General features: G+C 42.3%; 1 protein-coding gene across 1 annotated transcript in view; it reads right to left on the reverse strand.

Moving 5' to 3' along the window:
• The window catches only part of AK5 (adenylate kinase 5), a 187,650-nt gene that overhangs the window by 98,469 nt on the left and 70,976 nt on the right, over positions 1-18,205 (reverse strand). The window lies entirely within an intron of this gene.

Here is an 18,205-nt window from a genome sequence, read left to right on the forward strand (position 1 = left end):
TGAAAGAAGAATGAAAAAAGCATGAAAAGAAGCATGAGAAAAACATGGAAAAAGCATGAAAGAAGAATGAAAAAAGCATGAAAAGAAGCATGAGAAAAACATGGAAAAAGCATGAAAAAGCATGAAAGAAGAATAAAAAAAAAGCATGAAAAGAAGCATGAGAAAAACATGGAAAAAAAGGCATGAATAGAGGCATGAAAAAGCATGAAAAGAAGCATGAGAAAAGCATGACAAAGCATAAAAAAAGTGTATCATGTGCACATATTCTAAATGCAATCTAATAGATGAAAGAGAACTAACAAAACTATAGGAAGACGTTCAGCTCCATTCATTTATAAAGATTTAGATGCAGTACCGGATATAGCCATTTAACAAGAGTGGCGCTGATTCTACAAAAAAAAACAAATAAACCAGCAGAGTTTTTATTCTAATCTCATAAATCACGTTAAAGATCAGTCGTCGATGGGAGGAAAGCTTTTTTTATTGTATTAAAATAATATTCGGGAACAGCTGAGAGTGGAGCCGGCGTCACAATGTGGGAGCGGGGGAGGAGGGATTGTAGACGATGATGAATACTGTCAGTGCGACGCCTGTAAAAGACACAGGACAGTTTTCATAAGATCACTACCTGCAGTTCAAGCGGGGGACGAGGCGGAGGCGAAGCACAATGCAAACACAATGCGGCTCCTCCACCAAACGCGGATAACAAGAAAAACTCACAAAAAGGACAAAAAGATAAAAAAAAGGAACATAATCCCATTCTTCCACCGCTCAGAAATGTTCTCAGACAGACGGAAGTCCCCCCGGTGGAGCCGAGCAGAATCCGCTCAGGATAATTACTCCGTATCAGACCAATTCTGTGCCGCAAGGACCCAAACTGGTGATGGGCGGCACAGACAGGCCAATGTATGCGGACCAGGGGTCATTGCTGCCGCCATCTAGGTGAATAGATTGAAAAGATTCTGTCTTTTAATGAGGCGATAACTACTGTATATGAAAACTGTGCAAAGCTCCAAATATTCTTATTATTGACAAAAAACCGGACACATAAAATAACACAACAGCCAGATCAGAAGGGGCACTGCACCCATAGACGTATAAGCAAAACAATAAAGATTAAGAGTAATTAAAAACTAAGCATGGAAGCCGGATGCTCAAAACATAAAGAATCAAAGAGCCCAAGGTAATGAATGTGATCAGATAATATTAGCTCACCCCTGATGAAGCTTGAGGCGAAACACGCGTCGGTGCATTTCAAACAGGTGAGGCCTTATTAATTCTGCTGTGCATGGACTTTAGTATATGTGTCACTCGCCTTCTTTTCACTAAATTATCTTATAGCATTGATTGCCTCCGGCTGTCTGATTTTTCTTTTATGGAGCATCCGGCTTCAGTTTTTAGATATGAATTAATCAAATTCTTTATTGTTTTTCTCAAACATCTAAGAGTGCGGTGTTATTACTTACCTGGTTGTTGTGTTATTTTATGTACATGGTTTTGTTGATCTATTATTCTATTTAATCATTAGCAATGATGAAAATATATTTTTACAGCATGTGAAGGGGGCTGGCCGACAGTTCATTTCATAAGCTATCCTGGCCCTGACAGAAGGGGAAAAGGTTGACAGTTTATTTTAAAATCCAGCCCAAACCCCTTCTCTGTCACAGCTGATACATAGGGGATCAGATTATCTTATGAAATGAGCAGCCAGTCTCCTTCGCTGTCAAAGCTAATGTATATTGGTCCAGTTTAGGTTATGAAACTATGCTCGGGTGCTCGGTACTCGTAACTACTGATGTACGAGCTCTACCATGCTCGTGATGAGTAACGGGCACTCGAGCATGGTAGTGCTCACTCATCACTAGTTACGAGTACTGAGCACCCGAGCATGGTAGTGCCCGCTCATCACTAGTTACTAGTACAGAGCACCCGAGCATGGTAGTGCTCGCTCATCACTAGTTACTAGTACAGAGCACCCGAGCATGGTAGTGCCCGCTCATCACTAGTTACTAGTACAGAGCACCCGAGCATGGTAGTGCTCGATCATCACTAGTTACGAGTACTGAGCACCCGAGCATGGTAGTGCCCGCTCATCACTAGTTACTAGTACAGAGCACCCGAGCATGGTAGTGCCCGCTCATCACTAGTTACTAGTACAGAGCACCCGAGCATGGTAGTGCCCGCTCATCACTAGTTACCAGTACAGAGCACCCGAGCATGGTAGTGCCCGCTCATCACTAGTTACTAGTACAGAGCACCCGAGCATGGTAGTGCTCGATCATCACTAGTTACTAGTACCGAGCACCTGAGCATGGTAGTGCTCACTCATCAATAAGCTTTAGAAATAGAGTGACGCATGATAATACAGCTGTACGAGCCATATACACGGGTAGTCTTAGCTTCGGATAAGGGACCAACTGCATTAAAGGGCAAAAAATAAAAGGAAATACACACAATTTGACAGGTGAAGGCAATAAAAAGGTCACTAATGCAGTCAGACAAGTGACCAGATAAGCAGTCTCTAGATTAAGGCAGCCGCCTTGAGTTATGTCTTCAATTCCAGCAGATGCACTGACAATAATGCGGATTATATTACATTGTGGACGCCTGCGGCAATCTCATCCCTAATATTCTATACGTACTAGATAAGTGGGTTTTGTTGTTAAATTGCCATCAGCACAGTCTCAAATTCTGTATATTGCCTCTGAAGCAACGGCCATTAAAAAAAAAAAAAAAAAAGAAGAAATCACTTAAAGGGGTATTCCAGGTAATCTGCACAAACGTCAAAACTGGAATCCCCCGTCCTTTGCTCCCACCGGCCCCAATACCGAGATTGGAAAGACGTGGAATTGACTTACAAAATAAAATATATTACACATAAGGCGCTCTGAAGGAAAAATGGGACAGGGCTACTAATTTTTGACAATAAGGAATCGGTGCCCACTAACTAGCATTTATCACTAATCCAATGGATGGGATCAGACCCAGAATACAATGTATCTAGACGGAGAATCGCACCCAGAAATCCTCTTACATTCGTCTTCAGTATGAGATAAACAGGACAGAATAATCTCCCGTCCCAATAATTGCCGCATTGTAGGGAAATTCTGCACTCGATCTGCTCAGAGGAGCTGACAGCGAATATGGCGTGGGCTCCTGACAATAATCACACACGACAATCCTCGCTGCTCCTTCATCTGATGGAAACGTTCGCTTAGGATTCTTAGGATTATTGGTTTACATCTGTATTCTCACATCACGAGCACATAAAGTTGGAAACTCAATTTAACCCTTGGAAATACTCCAGAGAGAGATCTAACCGTGATTTTTTCAATTTACGCAGATTAAATCTTTAGCGCTCTCCATTTTTGGATCCACGACCCATTGAGTCTGAATGGTTGAGAAGAGGAGCTTCTCCTAAGGGTCTGATCTCCGACATCTACAGGATAAGTGTTCCTTATCCTAAACACTCTTAAGGTGGTGTCACACACAGCGACGACGACAACGACGTCGCTGCTAAGTCACCATTTTCCTGTGATGTTGCAGCGACGTCCCGTCGCTGTGTGTGACATCCAGCAACGAGCTGGCCCCTGCTGTGAGGTCGTTGCTCGTTGCTGAATGTCCTGCTTCATTTTTTGGTAGTCACTCTCCCACTGTGAAGCGCACATCGCTGTGTGTGACAGCGTGAGAGCGACGAAATGAAGCGAGCAGGGAGCAGGGAGCCGGCGTCTGGCAGCTGCGGTAAGCTGTAACCAGGGTAAACATCGGGTAACCAAGGGAAGACCTTTCCCTGGTTACCCGATATTTACCTTCGTTACCAGCCTCCGCCGCTCTTGCTGCTAGTGCCGGCTCCTGCACTGTGACATGTAGCTGCAGTACACATCGGGTTAATTAACCCGATGTGTACTGTAGCTAGGAGAGCAAGGAGCCAGCGCTAAGCAGTGTGCGCGGCTCCCTGCTCTCTGCACATGTAGCAACATTATGATCGCTGCTGCATCGCTGTGTTTGACAGCTAAGCAGCGATCATAACAGCGACTTACAAGGTCGCTGTTACGTCACAGAAAATGGTGACGTAACAGCGATGTCGTTGTCGCTGTCGCTATGTGTGAACCCAGCTTTAGACGTGGTGGATCATCGGCTGCTTCTTCTTATCAAGATTTGCTTGGTAGAATCTGAGATATAAGGAGGATGGAGGAGCTGACGGAGACACGTAATCCAAAGGTGGACAGTATGGGCACTATTTTTGGGCTCAAAACACCGGCTGATTCTTTTACAACTCCCTACTACTTCTCCCCTTTATATGTGACGCGCTAGATACAGGGAAGGACCAAGCGAAAGGGGAAAGGCAAGGGAAACCCTGTGTCTAGGGAAGGGGAAGGGGAAGATGGTGACCCCCTGACCAAACCTACTACTGATCCCTGGGGTCCCTCACCACTCTAGATAGGTTCTGCACCAATTTGCCGAACCGGATACCTGACCCTGGGTATCCCTAGTGCTGGGCACTAAATAGGGAACGGATTGGATGAGCTCTTCATCAACCCCACTAAACACTATAGAAGAGACAAGGAGGACACACAGGAGGAAAATGTATGAACTACTTATTCACAGATGACTCAGGTAGAAGGTCAGCAGAATTTTCAGCAACGATACAACAGAGGAGTACAAGCCACCTACTTGCAACCAGGGCTTGAATGAACTGAATAATATCACCAGCATCAGTTCAAGGAAGGAAGGGGTATTTAAGCACCAAGAGAATACTTATAATCAGCAACTCCTACAGGATCAGAAAGGGGGAGAGATGAATCCAGCAGGAAAGCTACATAATACAATGAATACTGACAGCAGGAACAATGGAAAGTCAGGGAGCATTCTACGCAGCCAAACGCTGTGACCTTCTATTGTCCGAATCCACGCGACTGTGTGTCACCCGTGACAAAATGTGTCTTTGTCTTTAGTTCTTTATTTTCTACGCTATTCCCTATTGGTATTTTTTGCTTGTTTAGATGTATCTGGGAACTGAAAGTGAATATTAATATTCGATTTGCTGTGTATTATTGGTATTTGATATAGTATTTGGGCCCCTGAGGACCCTGATAATAACTCGCCATTCTTTGGTATTTAGATAATTAATGCCTCTGAATTTGTCAACAAATGTATCAGTATTGTGTGTATAATGTATATACAAACCTTAATAATAATTATAGTTTAAAAAAAATATATATATTTTTATATATATATATATATATATATATATATATATATATATATATATATATACATATATATATATACACACACACACACACACATGTATATTATAATATATTATATATATATATTTTTATATATATATATATATATATATTTTTTTATATTATATATATATATATATATATATATATATATATATATATATATATATATATATATACATATATACATATATACAGTGCATACAAGTAGTCTTCAACCCCCTGCAGATTTAGCAGGTTTGATAAGATGCAAATAAGTTAGAGCCTGCAAACTTCAAACAAGAGAGGACAAGAGTTTTTAAAGTGCACAAGGAGATGCCTCTTCCCTGACGAAGATTTCATTAAATTGAAACGTACGTAGGCTCCTCTGAGGCTCCTCTTTAATGGAGGCCCCCCTCCTTCAATTTTCCACCCATTGATGTGTATGGCTCCATTGCCATTATCTCTAGTTTGCCTGTGCAGGGGTTTTTGCAGGACCGTTGGTAATATGTTTATATGCAATGCAACCTTGGTTATACTTGTACTGTGGGTTATGCTATGATATATAGTAATTTACGTGTTATGTATGCTCTCCTTATGTATAGCCTTGCATTGCATTTATGATTGTGTTTGATGCCTTAGCACACTGCTGCAGTTTACATGTGCATTAATGCGGTCTGCCTGACCTGCAGGCTCTGTATTTTCCCCTGTGACTCGCTGCATATGGCTATCTCATTATGAGCCAACATGTCATTGATGGTTTTATTACCTACCATATATGGGGGTCATCTGTGTGTTACTATTTTTAACATGTTTTTATGATGTTCTGGATGTTTATCCTCACTGTGTGTTTAATAAACTTTTGTACATCTTGTGCACTTTAAAAACTCTTGTCCTCTCTTAAATGATACGTAATTGAGTTTGTGCTTGGGGTGTGGATCCAATATATTCTGGACCCACCCTTTATCTTAAAGTATGGTGTTGTGGAGTTTTCTCTCCTTAAAAACTTCAAACAAGAGCAGGATTTATTAACAGATGCATAAATCTTACAAACCAACAAGTTATGTTGCTCAGTTAAATTTTAATAAATTTTCAACATAAAAGTGTGGGTCAATTATTATTCAACCCCTAGGTTTAATATTTTGTGGAATAACCCTTGTTTGCAATTACAGCTAATAATCGTCTTTTATAAGACCTGATCAGGCCGGCACAGGTCTCTGGAGTTATCTTGGCCCACTCCTCCATGCAGATCTTCTCCAAGTTATCTAGGTTCTTTGGGTGTCTCATGTGGACTATAATCTTGAGCTCCTTCCACAAGTTTTCAATTGGGTTAAGGTCAGGAGACTGACTAGGCCACTGCAACACCTTGATTTTTTCCCTCTTGAACAAGGCCTTGGTTTTCTTGGCTGTGTGCTTTGGGTCGTTGTCTTGTTGGAAGATGAAATGATGACCCATCTTAAGATCCTTGATGAAGGAGCGGAGGTTCTTGGCCAAAATCTCCAGGTAGGCCGTGCTATCCATCTTCCCATGGATGCGGACCAGATGGCCAGGCCCCTTGGCTGAGAAACAGCCCCACAGCATGATGCTGCCACCACCATGCTTGACTGTAGGGATGGTATTCTTGAGGTCGTATGCAGTGCCATCCAGTCTCCAAACGTCACGTGTGTGGTTGGCACCAAAGATCTCGATCTTGGTCTCATCAGACCAGAGAACCTTGAACCAGTCTGTCTCAGAGTCCTCCAAGTGATCATGAGCAAACTGTAGACGAGCCTTGACATGATGCTTTGAAAGTAAAGGTACCTTACGGGCTCGTCTGGAACGGAGACCATTGCGGTGGAGTACGTTACTTATGGTATTGACTGAAACCAATGTCCCCACTGCCATGAGATCTTCCCGGAGCTCCTTCCTTGTTGTCCTTGGGTTAGCCTTGACTCTTTGGACAAGCCTGGCCTCGGCACGGGTGGAAACTTTCAAAGGCTGTCCAGGCCGTGGAAGGCTAACAGTAGTTCCATAAGCCTTCCACTTCCGGATGATGCTCCCAACAGTGGAGACAGGTAGGCCCAACTCCTTGGAAAGGGTTTTGTACCCCTTGCCAGCCTTGTGACCCTCCACGATCTTGTCTCTGATGGCCTTGGAATGCTCCTTTGTCTTTCCCATGTTGACCCAGTATGAGTGCTGTTCACAAGTTTGGGGAGGGTCTTAATTAGTCAGAAAAGGCTGGAAAAAGAGATAATTAATCTAAACATGTGAAGCTCATTGTTCTTTGTGCCTGAAATACTTCTTAATACTTTAGGGGAACCAAACAGAATTCTGGTGGTTTGAGGGGTTGAATAATAAATGACCCTCTGAATAAACTTTTCACAATTTAAAAAAAAAAAAGAAAAAAAAGAAATAACATTCTTTTTTGCTGCAGTGCATTTCACACTTCCAGGCTGATCTACAGTCCAAATGTCACAATGCCAAGTTAATTCCGAATGTGTAAACCTGCTAAATCTGTAGGGGGTTGAATACTACTTGTAGGCACTGTATATATATTTATATTCCAGAGAATACATCTAATAATCTAATAGATGGGAGAACTGCATTATTTGCAACTGACGTAAATGCTCTCGGCAGCCACTTCCCTCCTATGATGAGGCTATGGCACATAAAGGCAATAGAGGTCATTCCATTGCCCCTAAAAAAAACTATATGCCAGTGGAAACGATGACCACATTACTAGAGGAAACCGAGCATCCTTGAAAAAGATTCATTATAAAATTAAATTAAAAGGATATCTGTATAAAGAAGTCCCCCCAAATAACATGCTACCAAGGCTCCTCACACGGGAACAGTTAATTATATTAAGAGCTTTTAATCTGAATTGTTCCTAAGCTCCCCAAGTATTCATAGGTGTAAAATTACATAACCATGTTCTACATATTGTTTTGAACACCCCATCTGCCATAAACATAAAGAAGTCTAAAAACATTCTCTACAATGTATGACATTTTTCATGTTCAAAATAAAAATCTCTAGCTGGGAAAGTTCTGTCAAGAGAAAACTAACAGAAGGTTTAATGGGCAATTAATTTTGACTAAAGCAGATGCAAAAAAGGAATCTTTTGTTCTCATCGCCTTAAACAGGTGTTCTCAAATTCTTAAATTGCTATAAAGGGTTTGTCAACTACTCAGACAACCATTTGCAATCTGTATGTTTCCCTCTTTTAAAATAATAAAATTTATACTCACCTCCGGTGCCGGCATCATTCCAGCCGTGTCAGCGCGGTCTCTCGGCACTGGATTGCATACCAGTGTGATGTCACACAATCCTGGCCTCTGCTTTAATCTTCCAGTCTTTGGACAAATCTCTTACATCTGGAGGGAGTCAGTGCTGCTGCTTTCTCTCTCTACCTCATGATGTAAGTAATTTGTCCATAGGCAGAGAGGGTAAATAGGGCTGATGATTAGCCACAGGGATTGCATGACGTCACACTGGTACACAATCCAGGAAGAGACAGTGCTGACACCATTGGAACGGCACGAGAGACAAGTATAAGTTTTATTATTTATTATTTTAAAAAGGGGAAACAATTATTTAGAAGGGGTTTTTCGAGTAGTGGACAACCCCTTTAATCAGACAGCTTGAAAATAAGCATGTTTACAGTTGACTTGCTTTTTCTACCTGCAGTCATTCTGCTGCAATGAGAGCTCTTATCTTTTATAGTGTACAGCTTGTTTCCATGGAGCCCAGTCACTAGAACCTGTCCAACTGCGAGCAGTAGTTACATTGGACGAAAGAGTTAACTCTTAATATCCCAGTCACCTCTATCCTGCCCATTGATTTCTGTACAACAGTTAGTTACTCGCTTTCCTCTGATCTTCTGAAAAGACACAAAAAAAAACCAGAAGCCCAGCAGCATTTACAGAAGGCCTAATCTAGGCTCTCTGCTTTTGCTGTCCAGAGCTGTGTGCTTGGTCAAATGCCTTGTTATCTTGGTGTGTAAATATAGTAGTAAAATAAACCACTAAGAGCGGAGTTGAAAACTTCAGAACTTGAGAGTTTAATATATTTATTATCATCAAAGTTCTCACTTAAGGAGGAGAGCTGCTCTTTGCTAAAAATCAAGAAAGACAATACATAACACTGAACTGCTCAAGAAACAATACCACTTTAAATGGATAGCTTCTTAGCCATCTCAGGTTGTATAAATGTCCTAGTCAAATGTTTTTTTCTTCTTGAGTAACTGCTAACGATATTATTGATATTCTTTATGATCAGGTCCTAAGCTCCGAGAGTACTCATGGGTGTAAAGTAACATATCGGTGATTATTGTATCCATATTGTTTTGAATATTATTGGATTTGTCATAAATGAACTTCAGAAGATGATTACTGACATTGCAAACCTTCAAACTGAAAAGTTCGAAAGCTCCCCAAGTATTCATGGGTGTAAATTTACATATCTTCATTTTCTACATATTGTTTTTTGTACCACACTTGAATTGTCACAAATGAACTTCAGAAGAGGAAAATATTCAAATTGATTAAAGGACTCTTTCACAAAACAGGTTTCTTGGTTTTTGTGCCATCTGTTATTTCTATGGCTAGATCATGGACCCATCACAATCAATGTGCCTTTTCACTTCTTATTGCATGCCGATTGTCCACAAAAAAAAAAAAAAGAGACATCCTATTAATATTTCTCTAATTACACACTGGACTACATCTCTCAAGGTATAAAAGTCCTTTACTAGCAGATTTTTATATTACAAACCTTTAATTTGAGATGTTCCTAAGCTCCCCAAGTATTCATGGGTGTAAAATTCCATATCTATATGTATTTTCTACATATTGTTTTTGTATCATACTTGACAGAATTGTCACAAATGAACTTCAGAAGGAGAAAATATTTCTCTACCCTGAATAAACTTGTCCAAGTAGAAATTAAAATTCTCAAGCTCAGGAGCTGGTGAGAAAATAAAACCTTAGAGAATTTGAATCAATACAGTTTGTAAAAGTTCCAGACGGAGCCTGCTAAATCCTATAAGCACGAGAAGCAATTATTCCTGTATTTTTTCCTTGAGTAACCTTTCCACACATGAAATATTTAGTGACATTTCTGGCACTGGATGGCGATTATATATTCATCATGTAGAGTGTGTACAAGTTTCTGCTGATGACAATATTTTTTTCTTTGCATACTAATTATGCACTTTTGGCAGCGTGCTTATGTCAATGCTAAAATGTTAACACTGGCACCTCAACATTGCTAAGTGGGTGGTTAAAAGCTTTCTGTGCCCCACATGGACAGCCACTGCAGTGTCAACCCACGTTAAAGGGGCTGGCTGCTAAAAATAATAATAATATTATTAATACATCAATAAAAATCGGGTATGAGTGAATTTAGGTGGGTTCCTTATTGAGGTCTTTAATCTATCAGTCAAGGCTACAAGTGCGCCTCCTGCTATGGATTGCTCACTGATTTAATGGTAACTGTTATCTTTCACTTCCCCTCTAATACTTTACATAGTTCCTAAGCTCTCTAAGTATTTATGTCACACAGAGTTTTACACAAAACGCACCGACTGTCATGGCAGCATTAGATGCTCTTCATGCTGCAGATTCTTACACTTCACCCGTCCCCAGTCCATGCTGTTGTCTCCCTGATCCTGTGTACACCTCACAAGCTTCTGCCCGAAGAGTGCGCATGCGGCGATGCCCCATTTCTTAAAGGGTCAGGGCTACCTGACCCGGAAGTGCCTCTCACGTCAGCTGAGAGGTTGTAGGTATTTAGGGCAACTTCACCTTAAGGGAGGTGCCTGGGCAAAAAGTTAGTTATGTTGCTAGTTCTCAGTGCTGCTGCTGCTGATATTGTGCTACCTTCTGCTGCGGAATTGTACCTCTGTTTCAGTGCACTCCTTATCTGCTGCTGCTACGACAACCTACAACAGCTGTCTGCTACGATATAAGCTGCCACAAGTATCCATGCCGGTCGCTGCTACGATATTCATCCATTCATTCTGGATGGACCCAGTACTCCGCCTGCTGCCTCTTCTACCAAAGAACTGTGTCCATGGCGCCAGCTGGCAGGGTACCACAGATCCTCTGGGGCTGCCCACTTCCTGCTGCTTACCTTCGGTGGTAGCAATGTAGACTCAACGGCCAGTTCAGGTCCCTACTCCAGGCAAGTGAACAGTGCCTTCAGTCCAGTGAACCAACTAATATAGTAATCGCCCAGAAAGCATAACATCTACACAGGCAGACTCGGGCACTGACCAGCTGTGTGCTCAGTCATAAACAGGCTAGCAAGTGTTAACCTCTGCTACCTTGATTGTCAGGCTTCTAGGATCACACGCTGTAAGGAAGCCAATCACATCTGCTCCTCTCATACTTAGGTTGGAGGAGATCTTCCACCCATGCCAACTATAGTTTCTGCTGTGGTGGTTGGTGTGCTGTGGTGTTCCAGATTTTCTGGAGAAAGTGTTGCTTTGTGCTTTGTGTTGTTGTGGAGTTACGGTACTCGTTGTCGTGTTTCCTCCCTGTTCTTGTTTTCCTCCTTATCTCTTGCTGTCTTATACCTCTGTGTGTGTGTGCACTATGTGACAGAGTTTTGGTTTCCCCTGTTTGTCTATTTCTGTAGGTTAAATCCCACTCCTGTCTGGGGGAGGGGGTATAAGATCAGGGCTGGTCAAGAGAAGGGCCAGAAAGGAGACTCAGACATCCCTACCATTAGGGGTATCTCTGAGAATAGGGATACCACAGGGCTCCCCTAGTCTGAGGGTCAGCTTAGGGGCCACAGTTTCCTACTATCCCCATAGTCCCATGTGACCTTTTATAGGTGTATAATTGTATACCCATGTTCTATATATTGTTTTTAACACATCATCTGGCACAAAAATAACTAAAGAGGATTTTTTTCTCTACAGTGTATCAACTTTTTCATATACAAAAAGAAAAAAGTTACTAACAAGGTTAACAAAAAATGAAGAAAAGAAAGTGTAGTAATACAGGTCTTCAAGATCAGACTACACAAGGTTTGTTTGTAGTCTGTAACCATGGAGACACATAAATCTGCATAGCAGATGTATAGACAAAACGGTACGAGATTTATAAGAAATGCCAATTACAGAATTTTTTATTTTTGATGCAAAGTTAGTTAAGTTGTCCATAACCATTAGATAGCTACTCACTTCCACACGAGTAGGTGAATGGAGCTAATCAAAGGTGGATATATCGTTGGTGCAATGAGGGGCTCTAGAGGTAAGGGGGCCCATTCCTACCTCCAAAGTAGGGGAAATTTTGCATTTTTATGATGTTTTAGGCTATGTGCGCACGTGTGCGTAATTCATGCAGTTACGCTGCGTTTTGTAGCGCCATGTAACTGCATGCGTCTTGCGTCCCCTGCACAATCTATGGAGATTGTGCAGGGGCTGTGCGCATGTGGCATATTAGAACGCAGCGCTTCGGCTGCTGCCCGAATCGCTGCCCTGCTCTGTCTATGGCAGGAGCTGCAGGCAGAGCGCACGTTCTCGCCGGCACCATGTGCTTCAGAACGCAGGTTTTCAGCTGCGCTCTGAAGCGCACCTTTTCGGTGCGGTACAGAGCGCACACGTGCGCACATAGATTAGGCAGCAAAGTGCCGATAGATTGTTCATGCACAGGGGCCCTTTTCTGTGTGTCTCCGCCATTGGAGCTAATGTCACCCGGGACATTGACAGGCGCCTTCTAGTGTCAAGGGAGAAATTTAGGTAAGACTGCTAATGGAGTCTTTGTTCAGGGCATCAGAGGTACAGGGCCAAATTAGCTATCTATACAGATATAATGAATGACTCAGAAACAATGACCACAGAGACTGTGTTCACTCTTTGAGTCAGTATAGGCGACTGACCCATGTAATGAATAGCACAGATTTTAGTACAACATTTCAACCTTCAGACATGTACAATGTATCAAAATCTGTCTTTTCTCATACATCGAAGACGTATAGGGAGGTTTGGGGAGGTGCCTAGAAACATAGAAACACACATTTCATCCCACAGATAACACATTTCTTCTTTTGTGAAACCACTGATAAGACTTTCACTCATCATTATGAAAGCCTTCACTGTTCATTGTTTGTACATTTGTTCACCAGCTTCACTCTCCCTTGTTAACCCCCTCTTTAACATACAGCTTAGAATCATATTATGGCGTCTGTACGATTGTCATATAGACACACAGATAATTATGCAACGACATCTATATTTTGATTATTTACATACACAGATAATCTAATTACATTTAAACAAACAACCTATAGCCCAGGCTACCCTCACAGTAGAACATGGCCAGCAGGCAATAAATAAAACTGGACTCCTCAAACCAGGTGTAGAGTTATCAACCATATCCATACAAGCAATCCTGCATTTCTATTCAAAGGTTTCAAAGGTATTTAACTCGTCATGAATAGAAAATCTTGGATCGACAATTCCTTTAGCTTCTCCTTCCATTCTCGGCTCAGACATTTGTGAAAACGTCCACATGACAACACATCGAGGGTCTTCAGAGCGTCATCTGGAGTCGTGCTTTCCTGCTTTTTCTAAGCTGAGCTTTTCCACATGAAGGAACGCATTATATTCTTCTTTCAAGCCCGCAGGACTGTAAACGCTGCTGCTTCACAAGTCGAAAAAGCAAAAAATAAAACCGATCTTGTAGAGAAGAACAATGGTGGAAAAACAAAACTTGACAAAGGTGGGGTGCAGGACAAGGTGGGAGCACAAAAATAAGTCTGGGGCAAAAGGGTATTAGGAAAACGTAGATGTAATTCTGACCAAGAAGTGGGTGAACGGCGTCCCCAGAATAAAGAGCAATAATAGCGGAATATAAGATGTGCAGGACATAAGGGGCAGGCGTAGAATCGGGCCTCATTCCCACCTGTGATCGTTGGCTCCTATTCCTGTCCATGTGGAGAATGTGCAGAATACAGAGCCAACGTGATTCTATGGAGACGCTCGCACAGCTTCTTGCAAGACTTCAGAGAGGAAAATTAAGAACATCATTTTGTTTTTAGAATTTTGTATATATTGAGGGGGTTTTTTTTTTGGGTCTGTTGTTAAAGAGGTTTTCTCATATTGTGTGTTCAGGAGCGCACCGTTCTACTGCCTCCCGACTTCCTGCTTGCTGAGGAGTGGTGCGCTCCTGATGATTGACAGTTCGCCCCAGTAGCATGGTCGCGCTGCTGACCCGAACTGTGCACTTTCCAGTGCTGATAGAAGAGGCAGCTTTGTGCCTGCAGCATTGGTGGAGAGTAGAGCTGGTAAGTTCCAGCTGGTGCTCAGTGGGGATGCAGAGTATCCGATACCCACCTGACCTGCTGGAAAGTGCCTTTTACAGCCTCAAACAGGTTTTCCTCCAGGATTGGTTTTATTTAGCTCCATCCATCTTCCCATCACCTCTGACCAGCTTCCCTGCCCCTGCTGAAGAAAAGCATCCTCACAGCAGGATGCTGCCTCCACCATGTGTGATGGTGGGGATGGTGCTTTCAGGGTGATGTGCAGTGTTAGTTTTCTGCCATACATTGCGTTTTCCTTTAAGACCAAAAAGTTCTCATTTGATCAGAGCCCCTTCTTAAACTGCTTGCTGTGTCCTCTACATGGCTTTTAAAAATGTCTTTCTTCTTGTCACCATCTATAAAACCCAAATTTGTGGAGTATAAAACTAATAGTCGTCCTGTGGATAAATTCACCCCCTGAGCTGTGATCTCTATGGCTCCTCCAGTCTTCATGGGCCTCTTGGCTGCTTCTCTTCTACTTGGATGTTGGTTTCAGTGGACAGCCATGTCTTGGTAGGTTATGTCATACTCCTTCCATTTATAGATGATAGATTGTAAAGAGCTCTGTGACATGTTGGGCTACTATTATAACCTAACCATGCTTTACTCCTCTCCACAATGTTATCTCTGACCTGTCCGGTGTGTTCCTTGGTTTTCCTAATATTATTTTCTCTGGTGAACTCTTCCATTTTTGGATGATTGATTGATCAGTGCTACATGAGATGTTCAGAGCTTGGGCTACTTTTTATTACCTAACCCTGCTTTACTCTTCTCATAACGTTATCTCTGACCTGCCTGGTGTGTTCCTTGGTTTTAATGATATTGTCCCTAATAATAACACAGGTGGACTCAATTTACTAACTATGTGAGTTCTGGAGGTCATTGATCACTCAGGATTTTATTTAGAGGTATCAGACTACAGGGGGCTGAATACAAACGCAAGTCACAATTTTCAGATTTATAATTATAAAATATTTAGAAAACCAGGTATCATTTCGTTTACATTTCACAAATACTTGTACTTCATGTCGGTGTTACATAAAATCCCAATAAAAACACATCTAAGTTTAAGGCGGGCTTTGCACACTACGACATCGCAGGTGCGATGTCGGTGGGGTCGAAAGTGACGCACATCCGGCGTCGCAGTCGATTTCGTAGTGTGTAAAGCGTTTTTGATACGATTAACGAGCGCAAAAGCGTCGTAATCGTATCATCGGTGTAGGGTCCGCCATTTCCATAATTTGTCAGCAGCAACAGGTACGATGTTGTTCCTTGTTCCTGCGGCAGCACACATCGCTGTGTGAGAAGCCGCAGGAGCGAGGAACATCTCCTACCTGCGTCACCGCGTCTCACGTCGGCTATGCGGAAGGAGGGAGGTGGGCGGGATGTTTACCTCCCGCTCATCTCCGCCCCTCCGCTTCTATTGGCCGCCTGCCGTGTGACGTTGCTGTGACGCCGCACGACCCGCCCCCTTAGGAAGGAGGCGGTTCGCCGGCCAGAGCTACGTCGCAGGGCAGGTGAGTGCGTGTGAAGCTGTTGTAGCGATAATGTTCGCTACGGCAGCAATCACAAAATATCGCAGCTGCAACGGGGGCGGGGACTATCGCACTCGGCATCGCAAGCATCGGCTTGCGATGTCGTAGCGTGCAAAGCCTGCCTAAGAGTGTAATGTGAAAAAGTGTGGAAAGGTTCACGGGATGTTGATACCTTTTCAAGCATTATATATTAGGATGTTGATTTGGGGATATGCACAATTCCTAGGGCGGCACCGGCTAATGCTGCAGTGTAAATGGCTGCATTGAATAAAAATCTCTTTCATCAGCGTCAAAATCATTTACGAAAGCAAAGAAAACAAAATCAGCAAAATCCATTTACTGTACGCTGCGAGTCTGAGGAGCCGAACTTTATTTTTAAAGCATCAACACAGCAGATGGCGAGGAAGAATAGCGCAAATGAATCACACAAAATCACATCACACGAGGCAAAGTCAGCTGCAAATGTGTCACCCAGGAAAAGAAAAGCAATTAAAAGTTTTCCACAAGAATGCATCTCCTTCCATCTGCCGACCTCAGAGGAGACCGACTGATCCCCCCCAAATCCCATTAACTGGGTGAAGAATCGAACGACTCAGAGTTCAGTTTAATTACATGGATAATAAAGGATTAATATTTTTCCCTGATTCGGCCCTTACTGGGTCACACTGGTGCCAAATCTGTCAACTGGGTCATGAAAGCAGGGTGGCTGTGGTTACTGGTCTCTACTGGTGCAATATGAGGAAAGGAAGGTCGGACACCTGTACCCACTGTCCCATCCTATGACAAAGGTGGGGGACAGTAATTTTATTGCTACCCCTCCAGGTGCAAGGAGACACCTTTAAGACGACCTGTCATCTCTCCTGCCAACTTTGCTTTAGTGTTTAACTGCATTTTCCATATTCCAATATCTTTTTTCTGACGTCTTTGCTTTGCCGTTCCTCTATTATTCCTCCTGGAAAAGTATTAATAAACAAATAGACAACCTGCTGTTACCATTCCCCTTATAGGTGGGGCATGCCCTATAAATACGCATACAATAGATGTCATAGACATGCTCATTGACACTACCGTGCACATGCACAATCAGTTTACCCGAGCGTCCTTGCGTCCTCAATAAGGTGATGGAAGCCAGTTACTGCCAGATAGGTCAGTGTCACCTTCTCTTCCATGACAAAAGAATCAAGCACGCTAAAATTCCAAAAGTACTTACCAAAAGGAAGGTCGGACGGACACCTGACCTGTCATGGTGGGTTCGGCTCACCTTAGGCTAATAGGTGGCTCATTTCTAATTAGCCTAAAAGAGTCAAATCTGATTGGACGGTGTATTTTGGAACTAAGCTCATGACTAGGGACATTTAAACATGCATTTGTCAAAATGGTCAGACATTTCCAAGAGGAATAACAGAGGAATGATGCAACATGGAGCTCTAAGGAAAGATATATATATATATCTAAGTGCTGACCAGCTCACATCAATGAGTCACCTGGATCCTCAGCTCTCCTGATTGCCTAAGTCATACCCGGATCAGGATTAGGAGTCCATCCGTGAAGGTATAAGAAACATAAGAATAAGATCCAGCATAGACGTCAGAACTTCAGGGTGCTGTTAAAATTCTTCAGGTTTATTAATGAAATCTTAAAATACAAAAGGTCCAATCGACTCAGGTACAAAATGTAAATACAGGAAATTTAACACTATTGGGACTACGTGTTTCGGCGGTGTTGTCCTCCTTCCTCACGGTCCAAAACCTAATTATTTTTTTTTTGGACCGTGAGGAAGGCGGACAACACCGCCAAAACACATAGTCCCATCTGCGTTTAATTTCCTGCATTTACCTTTTGTACTTGAGTCGATTGGACCTTTGTATTTTAAGATTTCATTAATAAACCTGAAGAATTTTAACAGCACTCTAAAGTTCTGAAGTCTATGCCGGATCTTATTCCTATGTTGCATATATATATATGTATATATATATATATATATATATATATATATATATATATATAGATAAGATATTTATTTGTAATGCCGGCGGATGCTTGAATTATACATTATGATTTCGGTTGACTACATTTAGTAAATCCATTATGACAAGCCACGATGGACAATACTACGAGATGTGTGTAGTGCACCACATTCATTACCAA

This window comes from Anomaloglossus baeobatrachus, chromosome 8 (genome assembly GCF_048569485.1).
Source record: "Anomaloglossus baeobatrachus isolate aAnoBae1 chromosome 8, aAnoBae1.hap1, whole genome shotgun sequence".
Lineage (NCBI taxonomy): Eukaryota > Metazoa > Chordata > Amphibia > Anura > Aromobatidae > Anomaloglossus > Anomaloglossus baeobatrachus.